Here is a 20,224-nt window from a genome sequence, read left to right on the forward strand (position 1 = left end):
GGCTACTGGGACATTTCCGCCTAACGATCATATGTTTTCCTCGTCTCGTCCTTCAGCCTCCATCCAAAAGCGTCTGAAGAAGGAGAAGAAGGCCAAGAGGAAGCTGCAGGAGGCGCTGGAGTTTGAGTCGAAGAGGAGGGAGAGGGTGGAGGACGCTCTGAAACACTCGTCCTCGTCCTCTCCATCTCCTGAGCCGCTGCACGCCGCCAACAACAACAAGAACGGTAGGACGGCATGATCGAGTTTGTTTTTTCAGAAATCTGTTATTGGCGGCCAAAATGCTGTAAAAAAGTCAAACCATGATATAGGGCTTCAAAAATCACGTCGAAAAGTCATACGATAGCATGTATGCTACAATTTGCGTCAAAACATTGCATGTGGTCCAAAATCGCGTCAAAACATAATATGATAGCGTGTAGTCCAAAATCACGTCAAAAAGTCATACTGTAGCATTCCGTCCAAAATAGTGTCGAAAAGTCGTATTATAGCATCTCGTCCAAAATCGTGTAAAAAAGTCATACTATAGCATGTATGCTATATTTTGCATCAAAATGTCATACTTAAGCATGTGGTCCAAAATCGTGTCAAAAGTCATAGTATACTATGTCGACTAAAACATGATAAAAATTCATGCTAGTATTATTGCTAGTACTATATTAGTATGTAGTAGTAAAGTAGAAAAGTCATTGTTTAGCATGTCATGAAAAATAGCATGAAAAAGTCATTATATGTCATTGTGTTGTATTTTGTTAAATATAGAATGAAAAAAAGTCATACGTTGTCCAAATAATAGTCAATAATAGTATTAAAATATCACAGCATGTCATTCAAATAGCAAAAAAAAAAAATAAAAAAAAAAAATTCAGTGTCGTCTAAAATATCATAAAAATGTCATAATGTATGTTTTTCCAAAAAGCATTAAAAATTCAAAGTATATTATTAAATTCATAGCATAGTATGTAGACTAAAATAGCTCTCAAAAAACACAAACACTTTAAAACCAGGACGTTATCAATTATCTTTTATTATCTATAATTATCTATAACAGTTTCCAAAACAAGCGAGAAAGCAGCCAATTTCTTTTTTTGTGTCTAATATCAAAACATGTTTTTTCTTGTTTTTTTTAACAAAGCGGCTGAAGTGCTTTGACAATGAACATCAAGAGAAAGAAACAAAATAACATCCAAAAAATGGAATTCTCTGGACGAATGTTAGTGTGTTTGTGGCCTCTTTGTTTTCCACTTTGTTTTTGACCTGCACACAGTTACGAGGCGCTGTTTGCTTTTTTATTGGCCGACCCACTGAGACTCTGTCTTGTCTTTGTGTTTCATACCAGACGCTGCTGTAGCCGAGGATAAACCTGAACTTAATGGAAACCAGCAAGACAACGGCGCTGTACAAGGTACCTGAACACACACACACACACACACACACACACACACACACACACACACACACACTAATAATAAAAAATATAATAAAACAGGCACACAGTCAGATACACACTCATGCATGCGGTCACGCTGATACAGACACACACAAACAAGCTACAAATAAACAGGAGTGACACTGTACACAAAGGCAGACTTACAAGCATGTACACACACACACACACACACACACACACATGCCTACCACGTGTGTGCGAGTGTGTGTTGGGGCCCAGGCTAGATTAGTGGAGACATTAAGCAGACACAGAGACACCGTGGCCTCCCTTTGATGTGTGCACCTTATCAGACGCACATGTGAGCGCGTGGAAATATTTCATTGAGCTCATGTCAGAGTGTAGAAGTGAGGATATTTGTGTTTGTTGTGAGGACCAAGAGGAATCGAAAAAACGTTTGATGGTGAAATGGGGAGTTGTTTTGGAAAGTAAAGACATTTTTGGCAAAGTGACCTTTTAGAAAATGGGGACATATTTTGGAAAGTAGAGACATGTTTAGCAGCTGAGAACATTGTTGGAAAGTAAGTTATTGAAGAAAAAAAAGGTGACATTGTAAGTAGACTACGTAAAGACACTTTATGGAAACATTGGACATTTTGGACAGTGAATGTAGTTATGTAATAAAGTTACAGTTATGTGATAAAGTCAAATGGAAGTAATGCTATAGTATGTCATAAAAAAAACCTTTAAATGCTGTTGCTGTTGCCTAATATGCTGTTACTATAATTTTGTCATTTTTCATAGTATTTTGCTAAAAGTTCTGTTAAAAAAAGTTAAAATCAAAAGTTGTTCAGAAATTTATAGCATAGTATTCCATAAAAAGGGTCATAAATACGTCAAATAACAGCTTGTTTATGACCATTTTTATTGCGTGCTATAATAAGACATTTTTTAATAAAAAAAAATTTACAGTAATTTAAAAACTCATAGATGACATGCCACTGTCCCAACTGGCAGAAAAAATAATCGTCACTCAATTTCCAAAAAAAGTTCTCATTCTCCAAACAATGTCAACACTTTAAAAATACTCTTTCTAAAATATGACCGTTTTCTGGTCTTCAGAACAATGTTTTCATTTTCCAAAAAATGTCCCCGCTTACTTAAAATGTAACCATTTAAAATATGTCTTTACCTTCCAAAAATGGATTGTTTTCCATAATTTCTGCAAATATTTCCAAACAAGTTGCTTAATGTCTCTCCGATTTCACATATTTTTGAAAGAAATCGGTTCGACAGTTTCAATACTTGTGACAGGCGTCTGAAGGCAGCACACTATCTGAACTCATCTGACTGTCTTTTGGATAGAGACAAAGTCTGGTCCTCACTTGCTCAAAAGCTGGTTGGAGGGTTAAGACGCTGGGATGGGTTGAAGTTACGGACTCGGGGAATGCATTATGCCAATGAGGGTCCTCACAAGTACAGTACTGAGGCGTGTGTGTTAGTATGCATGTGTCGTCCTCTTTCCACCAGCTGTGCTCAGTCCTCCCTGACATTGAAAACCTTCACTTGAAACTCTGCGTGTGTATAAATGAATATCTACAGGCGCACACACACTCACCCTGCACACGTGTGTGTGTGTGTGTGTGTGTGTGTGTGTGTGTGTGTGTGCTCTGTACCTGCAGGTGTGTATTTTTGTGTGTGTGTGTGTGTGTGTGTGTGTTTGATCCACACTCTAGTGAGACAGGGAACTCTAATTAGCTCTCTCTCCTCTTTAGACCCCTTTTAGATCCCCTCTCTTCTGCAAGCCAAGCACTCCGACAAACACACACACACACACACACACACACACACACACACGCGCGGACCCACCTGATTTCATTAATGTTGATTGGCCCAGTAGGACCCCTTTGCTGCCTTGCTCACACACACACACACACACACACACACATACACATACATACACACACACTGACAAACACACTCTCATCCCTCCTGCCATAAAAGCATTTTGCACCTACGGTGGTTTACGTACACACACACACACACACACACACACACACACACCTCTCCCCTGCCTCTCTCACCTTCCACACTCTTAATTAACGAGTGAGGAGAAAACTGCTGAATACAAAGAAAGACATCGCATTACAATCAGAAAGAGAGGGAGAGGAAAAAAAACGAGGAGCAGGGGAGAGAGAGAGAGAGAGAGAGAGAGAGAGAGAGAGAGAGAAAAGAAAGATCAGTTTATCTGGCTTGTTTTTTTTTAGACGACCTGGACTAATTGGCCGGTAAAGATATTAGAAAAGGTAGAGGAAGAAGAGAGAGTGCGAAGGAGATGAGAGAGGAGGAGCAGGATGTAGGAGAAAGATAAAGAGGAGAAATAAAGGTAGATAAGTGAGAGATAAAAGAACAGGTGGAGGACAGGAGGTGGACAAGAAGGGACGAAAGAGGAGGGGAGGACACATAAAGAAAAAGAGCATAAAGAGGAACGTGGAGAAGAGAAGAAAACTAGGGAGTGAGGAGAAAAGAGGGGTGAGGAGAACAAGAAAAGAAAAGTGTAAAGAAGAGGAAGAACAGGTAGAGGAGAGAAAAGATGGAGAGGAATCACAGATGTTGGAATAAAGAACAAGAATGAAAGAGAAAGATCAAAAGTGTGAAAGATGAAGTGTAGAGGAGAGAAAAAGGGAGAGGTTAAACAGATGAGGAGGAGTAAAGAGAAGAGTGGCAAAGATAAAAAAGGAGGACAAGCAAAGGAGGAGAAAAGCGACAGTTTGGAGAGAAAAGGGACGAGGTCGACAGATTATCGGACTGAGATTTGGCTTTTTGTTAATTATCTGTATAGTTTTATTTTAATGATCGCTGATAAAATTAATTAAAAAGTGCAAAGGAAGTGTCAGCATGGGAGGAGCTTTTACTTTGTAAAACCTCAGGAAGCTGTTTCTATTTATTCATTTTTATTGAAATTTTAACTTTATAAAAAAAAATGCTGATAAATTGCTGTATGTGATGTTGAAAGTTTCAGTTTTTATTAAACATTTGCTGAAGACATTTAAATAAAGTTTTGTGTTGGAGTTTGTTATATTCCAAATTATAAATATTGACAGAATGATTTTGATTTTTACTGTTAATGCATATCGGCATAAACAGTTATCGGTCTTATGAATTATTAATAATCGGTATCAGTGTTTTCTAGGATTTTAGGGATTTTAGGGAATTTTAGGGTAATTTTCTAGGATGTAAGACATTTGTAAAAACTTAACTAAGTTCCTAGTTTCTAGGATTTTAAGACTTTTATAGAAATTTCCAGGCACTTGGACTTTTCTCTGATTTTAGTGTACAAAATCAGCTGACCCTGTGTGAAAAGAGGAATAGGAGAAAAGATGTTGGGGAGAAATGTGGTGGAAAAGAGGTGATAAAAAGAGGGGGGGATAAAAGAATAAAGAGGAGCAAGACACAAAAAAGTATGAGAAAAATAAGAGGAAGACGAGGAGAAAACAGAAAAAAGGAGACAAGAAGAAGAGGGTGAGTGGGATTAAAAAGGAAACATGAACAAAAAGCAAAATTTAAAGAAAGGGAAAGAAAGACCAACGTATATGAGGAAGGAAAAAGGGGATGTGTGGGGAGAGGAAGAGGAGGAAAAGGAGGACAGGAGAGAGGGAGGAGGAGGCGCAGGAGGAGGAGTGTGCAGATTCCTCGGGAGGTAGTTGAAAAATGTGACCTTGTTCCAAGACCTGGTGACATTTCCTCCACCCAGCTGATAGACTTTTAACAAGGCAGGTCAGCACCATTTTTAACCAGGACAGCACACACACGCACGCACGCACGCACGCACGCACGCACGCACGCACGCACACACACACACACACACACACACACACACACACACACATTATAGGTGTGTTTTATGGTGACAGATGGAGGTGAGAGTAAAAGGGAAACAGGGTTGCCGGATCAAAACAGTGTCAAAAAAGAAAAGAAGAAGAAGAAAACAGGAAAGATGAGCGTCAAGAATACAAGTATTATCTAAAAAAATAAAAATAAAAAATACAGTTTGCGCTTTCCCGCCACATTTTTTCTTGTTGAGAAAATAAGCAGATAAAAAAAAAAAATCTCACTGGATTTTTGGGTACAATACAGAGCAACTATTGTAACATACTGGAGGAAGTCTTTAGTCTTAATACGTTTTAAATATAGTGTTGATAAAATAATTATCATACATGGAACAAAAGTATCAGTTTTAAGTCGGCAAGTTTGATACATTTTTATTGATACATTTCCATGACTTTGAGGCAAATTTTAAGAGCATACATTCACACCATATTATGATATACGTTATTGCAAAGCATACTGTAAAACGTTTAAATGGCGCCTCTGGTGATTCACACTCCTAATTAATGAAACATTATTATCCCAAATCGCATTGCACAATGAAAAAAATGAAAGAGTTACTCACAGCCGGAAACTTTAAACTGAACGTGGACGGCGGTGAGAAAAGCTCCGGGAACGTCTTGGAAAATTGGAAGAAAAAAACAAAAAGAAAATATTAAATGTTTGGTGATGTGATTTTTTTGTCATTTTCTCAAATCCTGTTAATAATTTAAAACATGTAACATTAAAAAAATCAATACAATATCAATATAAAATAAAGAGTAAATAGAAGAAATCAACTACTTCAAGTTAGGGAGAATTTTATTTATTATCATTTATTATTTCATCTTTTTTTATTTTACCTTTTAAATATTAATTGTAAAATAAAACATGACTCTTTGGCGATGTTAATGCAAAAGGCATTTGGTAAATTATTGTTATATTTTTAGCTTTTGCCATGCAATAAAATAATAAAATAAAAAAATCATAAAAATCCTGCCTCCAATAACTAAGCAGCTTAAAGAGTTCTGAAAGATTGATTTAGTACATTTTTAAGATGAAACTGACCTTAAAAAAATGAGTCGATTAATCAACTAATCAATCAACAATGTTTATTTGCAACATTTTTTGTTTATTTAATATTTAAGTCATTTTTTAAAGCAAAAATGCCAAATATTCTCTGGTCTTGGGTGTGAATATTGGAGGTTTTATATTTTATGAATTGAAAATTATTTAAATATACTTACTAAGTCTATGGGATGTGGTGGGCTTTCCTAATTTTTATTTATCAAATTTCTGGCATTTTTTTGACCACATCGTTACCCAAAAAGAAAAAAAACTTCTTTTCCTTAATTAAAGTAACATTAGTTTCAGCTGTAATTGTCGGTCACAAAGGTAGCAAACTAGAGTTATTACAGCAACATAAAATACATAAATCTAAACAACACTGGACCACCCTGATATGAAACAGTGAAGTTACAGATTTACGTTTTAAGGACAGCGTTTGGGGGGATCAAAGCTGTGACTTTTTTTTTTTCTAAAGTTGCAGGACAGTTTTTTGAGCAGCGGGCCAAACCTGCTGCCTAAAGGAGAGAAAGAAAGGACAGGAGAGGACAGAGAGAAGAATGGGTCGGGATAAAAATAATATGAGAGTAACAGATAGAGGACAGGAGGGAGCAGAGGGGAGGTGAGGAGGAGGAGGAGGAGGAGGAGGAGGAGGAGGGGATGCATGTAGAATAGAGGGATGAAAGAGGAGGAGAGGAGGGGGTCTGAGTGGATCGTGGAGTGATAAAAATAGGGAAGGGCAGGAGATGAGAGGGATGAAAAGGAGGGAAGGCAGGGAATATGAAGGAGGAAACGAGGGGCGAGCGCAAGATGAAAGAGAAAATTTAAGAAAGTTTTTTTTTTTAATCCAACACGGAGAACCTGTTTCATATCTAAAAAAAACCACAAAAAATGATGAATAGAGGACAAAACTAAAGGGTAAGAAGATGACAAAAAGCAGAGGAAGACGAGTTTAAAAAAAAGTAGTAGAGGGCAAGAGAAAGAGAGGATGGAAAGAGGAGAAAGAGGAGGGAGGGCAGGTTTATGGTTGCTGTTATGCAGAAATGTAAACACTTTGCAACGTTCGCAGAAAACAATGACACCGCAGGGAGAGGAAGGTGTGCATGCGAGTGTGTTTCTGGTTCTGTGTTATGCATGTGTGTGTGTGTGTGTGTGTGTGTGTGTGTGTGTGTGTGCACGTGCTCCTGTGTGGGTGGGTGCAGCAACAGCACTACAGGGAGCGGAAGGAGAACGACGGAGGTGAAATGGGAGAGAGAAAGAAGGAGAGCGAGAGGGAAGGAGAGCCGACCGTGGCAAAATTGGAGATATGAGATTTCTATCGTAAACGGATGCTGCATAAAGGGAGAACAAGATGCAACAAATTCAGCTAAAAAACCACGTCCTGCTTTAATAATTAGGATCAAAGTATGAAGTTCCTCTACAAATAATGCTTATTGGATCTGCAATGAAAAAAGCTGCAGCTGAGTTTGCAGGCTGGCAGTGACAAGAGATTTGGTGATTTGGGATTTTTTTGCGGTGGGGATGGTGCAAACTTGTTAGTTTAAGGCTTCTGCTTTCATGGTGGCGTCACACAGCGGTGAAAGAAAGTGACAGGAAGCGCTGTAGTCACAACACTATACTTACAGGTACTTAATATACTGAGGATGTCAGCGTTTAACAGTTAATCAGTGAATGTTTTTGCCCGCTTAATGCCCGCGGGCCAAATAGGGTGCCAGGTGGCCTCCCGAACATTTTCTAATTCACAATCAAATGCAAGGAATTCACACTGCAAATTAATTTTGTACTTTTAGTATACATAAAGTGCCAGAGTGCATAAAAGAGCATAAAAATAAAGCTTATTAACAAGAAGTGCCACTGACCCTGCACCCCGACAGTGGTCTTAGCTAAGACCCCAATATCCAAAAATCCTAGAAACGTTCTAAAATCTTTCAAACACCCAAAAATCCTAGAAATGTCAGAAAACCCTAGAAACATCTTAAAGTCTCCTAGAAACGCTCTAAAATCCTTAAAATGTCCTAAAATCCAAGAAATGCTCTAAAATCTTTCTAATGTCCTAAAATCTGAGAAACATCCTAAAATCATAGAAATGTCTTAATTGTGATAGCCTTTTTGTTTTTTACATTTAGAAAATTTTTGAGATTTAGATTTTGGAAGATTGTGATTAGAATTTTTAAATTATTTTTTAAAGTTTTGATGTTTAGACTGTAAAATTTTTTGCCAACTTAAAACATTTAGACTTTAGAAAATTGTGATTGACATTTTATTTCCACCAATTTCTGACATGTAGGCTTTGACAAGATTTTTTAATTAATTTTCAGTGACTTTTTTTTTTTTTTTTACATTTAATGCAGAAGGTTACTTAAGAAAATAATGTGCAGATTAATCAATACAGGGAATCATTGTTATCTACGATCACTCAAAAACGTCCTTTTTTTCTATCTAACTTTTATTGTTACTTTGTTCCATAACGAATTCGTTTTTGTGTTTTGTTATTTTTTACCCAGACTCCCGGTCGTTTCTGAAGACCCCCATGATGTTCTAGGAAGAAGGACTCCGCCTCTAGAAACCCCGCCCTTTCCCTCGTCTCCCCTCCTGCACAGAAAAACGCCACCAGCCCGTTTCAGCAACCGCGGCGTCCACGGCGGCCTGGATTCATCGTGGCAACGACCTCCCCCGGCGGGAATCTAATCTTTGCTACACGCAAACTTTTTGATGTTGCTATGAAACAATAAGACTACTACAGAGGACGCACGCCCTGATTTGGACTCACTGGGGCCGTCTTCCCTCTCTCTCTCTCTCTACTTCCTTCTTCTCTTTCTTCTTTTTAGACAAACTTCACTCCATTCATTCCTCTTTTTCTCTCCCTGCACCAGGACTTCTCTGATCCCTCGTTTGTTTCGTAAAACTGAAAATCCTTCCCGAGGAAAACCACGAAGCAAACGGACCAAACAACAACTTCTCACGAATTGACGTCACGAGGGGGAAATAACACTGCGGATCATTTATGATTTATGAAAATTCTGATTGGCGCCGACAAGACAACAATGGGCTTATAAAAAGACTAAAAAAAAAGACTCAAACTCCCTCTGGATTGGACGCAACTTCAGTCAAGCTCATCGGCTGGCTGTCGATCGCTCTGATTGGACGGTAATCAGCTAATCGGAGGTGCTCAGGACTGGAGGAGGATGAGGGGATTAGAAAAAAAGAAGTGTATAAAAATATTGGGAAAGGATTAAAAAAAAAAAGGAGGAAAACAACTTGGGAGGCTATTTCTGTCTCGTGTTTCATTCATTTTTGTTTTCCGTACAGGGACTGAAAAGAATGCATGGGAAAACTTTTCTTATGTTGTCATTTGGCTTATTTTATCCTCCGTACACTCCTAAACATCCGACTCTCTTCCCCCTCTTTCTTTTTCTATAAATCCTCTTCCTCTTATACCCTCGCTTCTTCTAAATCTCTTTTTTCTCCTTTATTCTCTCCTTTTCTCTGTCTCTGTTAAGGAGGCATTACTCTGAAAATGTTGGATGCAGCTTTTCAATGTATGAAGTTTTTTCTATCACCCTTAATAACCTGTGAAATCAGTTTCTCAAATGATGCAAAAGTTACAAAAAAACAACCCCTTTTTTATTACAATGGAGTGATTTTTAGACACAATATTATATCCTTTAAAAAAAAAAATGGTACGTTGAGTTCTCTTCCTCGACTTTTCACCTTTTGACTCCCCCCCCCCCCCGTTCCCTGTGACCAGGAAGTAGTAGTCACGTTTCTGGTGTTTGTCAAATTAAAGATGTGGAGCGCTTGATTGGTGTGTTTTTTTTTTAATTCATTGGTAAAAAGTTTTCCATAACTTTTCCATAACAGTTTTCCCCATTTTCAAAATTTTAATTCAGTATAGTTTCAATGGGGAGGCCCATGTAGTGATACATTAGTCTCACAGGGTTGATGTAAACAAAGAAGAGTCAAATTCAAGGACTTTTCAGAACTTTTTCATTTTATTTTCAAGGTTGAAACTGTTTTCACCACAACCAACTGTTACAAGAGAATTGTGCAAATGTATAAATGGGATCAAAAACATGCTACTAGGGCCAAAAAATTAACCTATTATTTATCTTTATTTTTTGCATGCTTGCTTTTAAAAAAAACAAAACAATTTTCAAATAGTCAAATAATTTATCTTCAGGCTCTTTCAATTTTATTTTTTTCAAGGAGCAAGTTAAAAAATATTGAATTTTTAAGATTTTTTGCTTTTTTTGATAACAATTTTCTGATCGTAACATAATTTATCTTCACATTCTCTCTTTTTTTAAGGAGTAAGTTAAAACATATTGGATTTTTAAGATTTTTTGCTTGCTTTATTAAAACAATTTTCTAATTTTAAAATAATTTATCTTCAGGTTTTCTCAATTTTATTTCAATTTTTTCAAAGAGCAAGTTTAAAAAATGCTGGATTTTTTAGATTTGTTTTTGTTGCTTGCTCGCTTTTTTAAACAATTTTCTAATTGTAAAACAATATCTTAGTTCTAACAATTTTATTCTTTTTTTTTCAAGAAGCAAGTTAAATATTGTCTGATTTTCAAGATATTCTGGCACTTAAATCTCTGAGCACCACATTTAAGTACTTCAAGCACCTCAAGTACCTTGTATGACATACATTATTAAACACACATTTCCCAGAAAAATTGCTAGCACTTGATCTCTTTACTCGCTTGTTAATATCAGATTTTACACAGGTAATACTAGGAAAAAAAATGTATTACATACATTCACACAGATTTGGGGGTTTTTATGAGGATACTGTAAACAATAATGAATACTCAAAACTTTTCCAAATCATCCTGTCAATTCAAAACCATTTTCAGGCCTAAATATAAAAAGTTGTTCTTACCTAATGCATTTTTCAGGAATTTCATGACTGTGGGAACCATATAAAACTGCCCTGATGCAAAGGTTTTCGTGACTACCCATTTAAAATAAATACGTTTTAGGTTTTATTCAAGGACTTATCTTTGATCGCCCCCCTTTGAAGTTACAAAGAATACTTCAGATGCTGAAATCAAGCGCTCCTCATCTAAAACAAACACACGAAACTTTTTATTCCCCTGATTTTCTGACCTACTAAGAGTGCAGACTGTTGTGTTGCAGTTTTGTTTATTCCACTGCGTGTTTTATTTGTTTGTTTATTTGTTGATTACTATTTGAAATGTGTACGGGAGGGATGGAGGGGTGGGAGGGATGAGGGGGTGGGAGGGGTTGGTTAAAGGGATATTCCGTGTAGATAGAAACAAACATTGAGCGTTTTTCCTTGTTTTATTTTTATTATTTTTTTCTCCTGATGATCTCTCAGTCTGTCACTGTTCTCTGGGTTTGAGCTGACTGCAAATATACAGTATTATAATGACTGCTGTTTTGTGGTGTTTTACACACACACACACACACACACACACCAAAATTTCCAAGTCATCTTGGCTTACATCATTTATAGACCAAACCCTGTAAATATCATGTAAATCCAATGATAATGGTCCCTCAAGGCTTACTTCCTGTTGCCAGTAGGTGGCACTATTATGACTAGTGAATACTGTTATACAGATGTGTTCAGGGCGGGACCCTCATCAAGCCTATGAAGATTCAGCCAGATCGGACCGTGTGCAAAGTTACAACAATTTCCTGTTGTAGGGTGAGACATCGAAATTGTACGCCACATAATGGAAAACCGTAAAGGTTTCGCACTGACCTGTGATAACGTTTCATCACCAAGGGGTTGAGAATGGACACATCAATTCAAGTCGATCGGATGAATCCTGTAGGACAAGATGGCAAAAGTATGAGGCCTAAAATTGTCAAAAATTTGCACAAAATTCGCGGCTGCACCATGAAAGAAAGATTTTCATTGTTATTGTAAATGCGTATTAGTTTCAAATATTTGGTATCGGGGGCGCCTGGTGGCTCAGGTGGTGGAGCAGGTGCCCCATATACAGAGGCTATGTGGGTTCGATTCCGGCCTCGGCCCTTTGCTGTACGTCATCCCCTTTCTCTCCCCCTTTCATTCTATCGCTGTCTTATTTTCAATAAAGGCAAAAAAGCCAAAAAAATAATCTTAAAAAAAAAATTTAAAAATTAAGTGCGATTGATGTATATATACGTCTAAGTGTGTTTTAGGCAGCTGGCACAAGGGGGCGCTCTCACGCTTCCTGTGAGTAAATTTGGGGCTGCTGAGATTCGTAGTTGTAGTACAAAAGACGGTAGATCAAAGCATGAAGTGGAGTAGCCGAGATCAGAGCGCAGAGCGATCTGTACGGAGGTGATTCGAAACTACAGCAACGAAGCTACATCAATTCAATATCGGCATAAAATGTCCCCCCCAAAAAATACCCAAACTCTCATGGATCTCGGGCTCCCCCATGCTCTTGACTGATTGTCCCGCGGGTCCGAAGCGTTTACTTTGAGAAAATTCGAGTGTTCAAAGCAGGCCCGGTCGCCCGAATACTGCAGGTAGGAATAATGTAATGGGACTCCGGTTCTATTTTTTGGATTTTCTCTCTCTGAACTGGGGCCATGATTTGTTGCATTGTGCTGTACTTTGCATATTTATTTTACAATAAAATAACATTTGTAATACAATTTTCAGATGCTTTTTATGTCGCTGAAGGCAAAATTACAACATGCAAATCACTGTTTTGCTTGACAGACTCCCTTTCACAAAAATGCATTTTTGATGAAACTAGCCTCTATTTAACTTCAGAAAAATCAAGAATTGAACAATGTGCAAACAAACATTTTTTTCCATGACGAAAAAGAGAGTTTCTTCTTTCATTTGAGCTATTCTGTGTTTTCAGAGACATCGTACAAAATATTCTGTGGGTCTTGAAAAATCGACCCTGAGTACGAAAGATGACTTCAAACCCTGTGTACAAAAAAAAAAGAAAAAAAAAAACAAATCAGCTGATACTACATAATTCTCTTTTAGGGATGTAGACACACACACACACACACACACACACACACACACACACACACAACACACACACACACACACACACACACACACACACACACACACACACACACACACACAGTACAAATACAGATAGGCACTCTGGTATTCTGGTAATGTACTTCATGGGCACACACACACACACACACACACACACACACACACACACACACACACACACACACACACACACAGCCGTGGTCTATGTTCCATTTAGACTGTATATTTACTCTGCATTACGGGGTTAATGAGGTGAAGCCTCTCACTCTCTCTCTCTCTAATGGATCTCTACCTCTCTCTCCCTCGTCTGTCTTTAATCCTCCCTCACCTCCGTCGCTCTCCCTCTTTCTCTCCCTCTTTCTCTCCCTCACTATCACTCCTAATGTCACTCTTTTGATCTTTGCTTTCCATTTTTCTCTCCTCTGTTTCATCTCCTCTCCCTCTCTCTCTCCCTCCATCTCTCTCCGTTTACCAAATAGCTGATGTCACTTTTTCCATTTCCCCCTAATGGAGGCAGAAACACAGAGCGATGGACGGAGGGGGGGGGGGATAGCCAGAGATGAAGAAGGATGGATAGAAAGCGAAGGAGGCAACAAGGAGGGATGAAAAGGTGACAGTGCAGGAGGGGGGGACGGAGATTGAAGGATCCGAGAGGAGACGTGGGAGGAAATGAAGGGAGAGACAGAGAGAGAGGGAAGGAGTGAGGGACAGAGAGAGGGGGGAGAAAGAGGTGTAACATGATGAAATGATGTGCGCTTAAAGATAGAGAGAGGCGGCAGAGGATGATGGGTAATGAAAAGATAAAAAGTGAGAAACATGTCTGGGACAAACAGTGACCCTCCATAAAGAGGTTTGTTATTGATTTTTAAAGAAGAAATCCGCCTGAAAACATCCACCGCTCCGTCTCACGACTCGCTTCTTTTTCTTCTGATTCATCCAAACTAACACTAAGTGCATCACGTCCCGTCTGACGGGGACACAAAAACTAAAAAAAAAGGCAAAACAGCTTGTTGTTGCTATATTATCCTAACAGTGGTCACATTTTTACCATAAAGTTACGCTTTCAAAATGTCCTTACTTTTTCGCAAAATAACTTACAAAAAAACTTTACAAATGTCTTCTTTAATAAATAAATTAATAAATGCCCAAAATGTCCTCAGTTTCAAAAAAGATAGATCATACACACTTTTACCAATACATTTCTATGACTTTAAGGCAAATTTCCACAACCATACATTCTCTGAAATGACCATTTGTCCTCCTTATCAATTTTTTCCCATTATATAATAAAAAAATATATAATAATTACAATTACTTAAAATTATTATAAAAATTATTTTTATTATATAATAAAAAATTATATAATAACCTTTTAAATGTTTTTTATTTCAAAATATACTGAATTCAGACAAGGATGAGAACTCATTTAAAATAACTTTGGGACTGGCTCTATGGCTGTATGTTTTATGTATTTTACTGTATATTTACTGATTTTTTCAACAAATTCTGTCTACTCTTTCATCCTTCAAAATGTTTTTTTTTCCTTAAATTGTTTTTGAAAATGTTTCAAGAGAATGTTTTTAATATAATTTTGGCCATTTTTTGGTATTTAAAAAAAGAAAGTTGTCTTTAACTCTTTAAAATCTGGAGAAATAGCAGTTTTTCTTGTGCTGCTTCCAAACATTTTTTTCACAAGTATTTAAACCTTTTTTTTAAACCATAGGGAAAAGAGCAATAAGAGTAAGAAATGTTCCATAAGTTGCATAAATTGGTAGATTTAGAAAATTATTTCATAAAACCTAGGGAAAAAACCATATTGGAAAAAAAAACAAGGGGAAAAACTGTATTTATAACTTTCATAATTACATATTTAAAATTATGTTACAAAATTATTATAATTTTTTTATGCATTTTAGGCAGTCAATTTCTTAATTTTTTTAAATTATTTCTTTTTTATTATTTTTTTTAAATTTTATTTTTAGTTTTTTTTTTTCAATTTTTCTTGTGAGTTTTTTGTACTAATTTCCTGATAACTTTTTGAGTCAATTTATCTTTTGTTGCTCATCGCCTTCTTTTTCGATGTTTTTGAAAGAAATCGTGCCAATTTGTTCTGGTTTTAAACTGTTAATTGATCAGTAAAATTGCTTATGATCAATTTAGGAAAGTGCTGCAATGTGTGCAACTGCTATTATATTCATCAAAAATTACATTATCAGCCGTAATCAGTATTATTAAGGTGTAAAGGAGGGGGGGGCTTAATGAGGAAGCAGAAAAAAAAAGGAAAATATGAATAAAAAATGATATACATCTAGAAGGATGTAAAAACAGAAAGTGGAATAGAGAGAGAAGGAGAAAGAAAATGATGACGGAGGGATAAAACAGCAGAAAGGTGATTTAAAAACAGCAAGAGGAACGAAGGAGCAAAGATAGAGAGAATGTGAGGAGGATGAAAACAGGAAAATAATAAACATGAAAGGACTGAAGGAAAATAAAAGAGTGAACATAAAAAAGGTGGGATGGAAAAAATGGTTAAATGAATGAAATGATGGAGGGATGGAAGGAGGAAGGAGCGAGAGGAGAACAGAGACATTCCCAGACAGACCAGCCAGGCTGTTAAATTAAATCTCACACACACACACACACACACACACACACACACACACACACACACACACACACACACACACACCTCGCTCCGTCATTAGTCTTCATTAGAGTCTTTATGAGGAAAATTAGAAAGGGAGTTTCCTCCAAAACTGAGCCCTGGGGTCCAACCTGCCGGTGTGTGTGTGTGTGTGTGTGTGTGTGTGTGTGTGTGTGTGTGTGTGTGTGTGTGTGTGTGTGTGTGCGTGTGTGCATACATGATACAAACACACACAATAAACCTGTGTGTTTTCATTATGAGACAGGAAAAGTAAAGACCTGGAGATTAAAGATGCTGGAAACAAACGTTAAATTATTGTCATTACAGTTTATAGTATTATTATTTTCTATTATTATAGTATAGTATTTATATATGTTTTAGTTCTACCATGTGACTATTTTAAGCACTTTGATATATTTTTTCACTTTTTCCTGTTTTATATGAAATTATCTCTTTTATCAGCATCTTATCTGCTTACACATATAAAGATTTTTTTCACTTATTGTATTTGCTTATTTCATCTTAATTCTCTTATCTGCATTTTACTTTTTTATTTATGAATTTGTATTTTTGTATCCCCATCTGTTCATGTACGCAGTGCTGTTAAATATTTGTGCTCTGATGTTCTTCATTTTGGTTATGTCATAAGGGGGGCGGGGGAGGGACTGCAGGGGTTTCTGATATTTTATTTTTATTCTGCAAATCTTTTAATCTGGAAAGTACTTTGTGCTAAAGCTTGTAAAGTGCTATATGAATAATAATATAATTATTATTTATTTATTATTATCATCATCATCATTATTGTAGTTATAATTATTCTTATCATAATCATCTTCATTTTCAGAATTAAAATAATTATTATTAATATTATTATATCATCATGGTCATTATCATTAACAAACATTATTATTATTTTTGAACTTTGGTACATCACATGTAAAGTGCATGCTGTATTCTGCAAAGTAACAAACCTAATTTTGTTGGTCAAGTTTTTATACATATATTTTTTAAACAGTATGAATGTAGCAACTGTTTCCACAGTGTATTTTTAGACTTATTGTAGGAGCTGAGCTGGAATTCACTGATTACACTCAAATTCACAATCTTGCCAAAATTTGTGCCATATGCGTAAACACAGCCAAAATGATCCCAAAAAAAAGGAATGAAAGGTGTGTAAAATGCGGCAAACAGTCCCTAAAGGGTTAATCTGAGCATTTGATTTGTATGTTAAGTTTATCCAAAACACGTCACTATATATGTGTCACAATGTGGCTCCCTGCTGGACCGTATGTTGTCCATGTAACTGATGATGTCATCACGAAAATGAGATGACCTCATACTGACACACACAGACTGCGTCCTCATAAACATGTTAAACCAACACACGTCTCCACAAACAGCTTCTACATTACAGCTGAGGCCCAAACTGTGTACCTGTGTCCGAAAATAAAGAACAAAAAAGTGATGTGGGACGGAGTCTTTGAGTGTCTTCTAGTGTGCAAACACCGTGTGTGTGTGTGTGTGTGTGTGTGTGTGTGTGTGTGTGTGTGTGTGTGTGTAACTGTGAATGTGTGTGTGTCGTGTCCTTTTGCTGCTGACAGCTTCTCATTATCCACAGACAGCTGGAGGAGGTCATCACTACCCCGGTCACACACACACACACACACACACACACACACACACACACACACACACACACAAACACACACACACACACACACACACACACACAGTTTACTTGTGAGGACACTCACTGACATTATGCCTTTTACAGCTCATAATCGTAACTTTTCAAAATGTCCTTAGTTTTACTTTTTCACAAAAAAGGCAGACCTATGTTTTTTTTGTAAATAAATGCACAAAAATGTCCTCAATTCTAAAAATGTGTCCTTGTGCTTCTCAAATATCCTCATTTTAAAACCTTATTAAAAAAAAAAATACTCTTACTCTTGGATTTTCAAAATCATCACAATCACAATTGTCCTCTTGTGAAAAAGTGTGCTCACTTATGAAAAATTGTCTGCACTACAAAATGTTCTTTCTTAAAATAAAGTCCTCCTTTTCCTTCTCCCAATGTCCTCTCTGTACAAAATCTCCTCACTTTAGAAAATTATCCAGATTTTTTTCATAATGAATTCACAATAGGATTAGAACTGAATATTTTAATGTAACTAAGGAACTTTTTTTTTTCTCGCAAATTAATATTATATTTTTTGAAAATTGGACTTTTTTTCGTGTCATTTTTCTGGTGATTTTTTAATGAAAACATTTCAGCTTTTTTTCATTTTGGCAATATTAGACAAAGACAATATTTTGGCATTTTTTCCCTTTCCTTTAAAAGATTTTTGGCAATTTTGGAAACAACATTTTAGCTAATTTTTCCAATTGACATTTTTGATGACATTTTTTTCCCTTTTCTTACACTTTTTTGTCCATTTTTGCAGAAAACATTTTGGCATTTTTTTTTTCCATTTTTTAAAATTTTTGCAGAAAACATTTTCAAAAAGATTTGACAGCTTCAAAGAAAAATATAAATAAATAAAAAAAGAAATTCAATAACTTTTACTGTTTTTTCATGACCATACAAACTCGGTGATAATGAAAATAACCATTAGTTTTGCAGTCCTGTCCTCAAATGTTTTTTTGTTTTGTCTGATAAACAGTCTAAAACCTATTTTTTATTTAGTTTAAATAACATAAAAACTGCATAACATTTAAATACTTGCAAAGCGATAAATCAGTTATCAAAATTGTAGACAACTAGCTTTCTAAATCAATCGAATAATCAATAAGACTGCTAATTGTTGTGGTTATAGTGATAACAACAGTGGAGGGAGGACTTGAGGAAAAATCTACAACTTACTTTGACGTTATTTCAACATAAACAGTCGGACTGACGTTAAAGTTTACTTGGATACGTTTTTTTTCTGCAGGTGCAGCTGATAAAAAACAAGTGCATCATGAGCCTAAACTGGGATTGAGTGGTTGAGTTGGTCATCTTGGAAACATTTACTCTGCATGCTCACTGAGCGGGATAATAAGTGTGTGAGTGTGTGAGTGTGTGTGTGTGTGTGTGTGTGTGTGTGTGTGTCCGCCTACTGAACTGGTAAAACAATAAACACCACCCAATTCTCGTTCCTCCATCTCACTCATCTCTCACACACTCATTTGCTTTGTCCTTCTCTCTCTTTCAATTTCACCCACACACACACACACACACACTCTCACAAACATATGCATACAGACAAAAATACATAGGCACACAAACACACACGTATACCTTCATCTCTCTCTCACACACACAATAAACACTTGTCATTGGTCGGCATCAGTCGTTTATTCTTGCCGGAGCGAGGGATTTGTTTTTGTTCTTCCTGTCATTCGCCCATTTCACTTGATGGATGGTGGGTGGTGACGCAAAACACCTGCCACACACACACACACACACACACACACACACACACACAAACACACACACACGATGTTTTTGCATGTGTGCAAATACTACATTAAAGAGGAGAAGAACTAAAATGAAAACAGATACATCTATTAATATACACAACAACATTTAAGGTCATACACATATGCAGATTAACATGAAGACACACACTGGTGTCTTCACACACACACACACACACACACACACACACACAACACACACACACACCATTAAACACACATGCGCACACAGATTTAGATTAGCCAAATCCATTCATTACCTCTAATTTCTTGGAAAAATGACAACTAACTTTTTCTATTCTTGTGAGGACCAAATAAAGAACTAAACACACACACACACACACACACACACACACACACACACACACACACACACACACACACACACACACACACACACAGTTCAGTTTGCAATATTTATTCCATACCTCTAATTTCTAGGAAAACTGACAACCAACTTTTTGTATTCTTTTGAGGACCAAATGATGAACTACAAACACACTCACGCATGCACAAACGCACGCACACACACCCTCAAAACACATATACACTTAAACACACACACACACACACACACACACAACACACACACGCACACAGACAGAGTGAGGGTGCACAGACAGATTCCTCTTGCCATGGTTGACTTCCTATGTGGCCTGCAGTGTAAACAACAGTTTATCTCCATAGAGGACAAATGGACAGCAGCAGCAGCGCAGAGAACATGAGGAGCAGAGGAGGATGTGACCCCGAGGGCTGCGGTTCAAATCCCACTAAGAGCTGGAAATCTGAGCACCACTTTGCTAAATATCTA

At 36.8% G+C, this 20,224-nt stretch overlaps 1 long non-coding RNA gene across 1 annotated transcript; it reads left to right on the plus strand.

Moving 5' to 3' along the window:
• Positions 1 to 60: 60 nt before the first annotated feature.
• LOC121962533 lies at positions 61 to 9,545 on the plus strand. The gene is made up of 3 exons (XR_006107128.1): positions 61 to 224; positions 1,337 to 1,402; positions 8,821 to 9,545. It is a non-coding gene; the product is annotated as an uncharacterized LOC121962533 (long non-coding RNA).
• Positions 9,546 to 20,224: the final 10,679 nt, after the last annotated feature.

Source organism: Plectropomus leopardus, chromosome 23 (genome assembly GCF_008729295.1).
Source record: "Plectropomus leopardus isolate mb chromosome 23, YSFRI_Pleo_2.0, whole genome shotgun sequence".
Lineage (NCBI taxonomy): Eukaryota > Metazoa > Chordata > Actinopteri > Perciformes > Serranidae > Plectropomus > Plectropomus leopardus.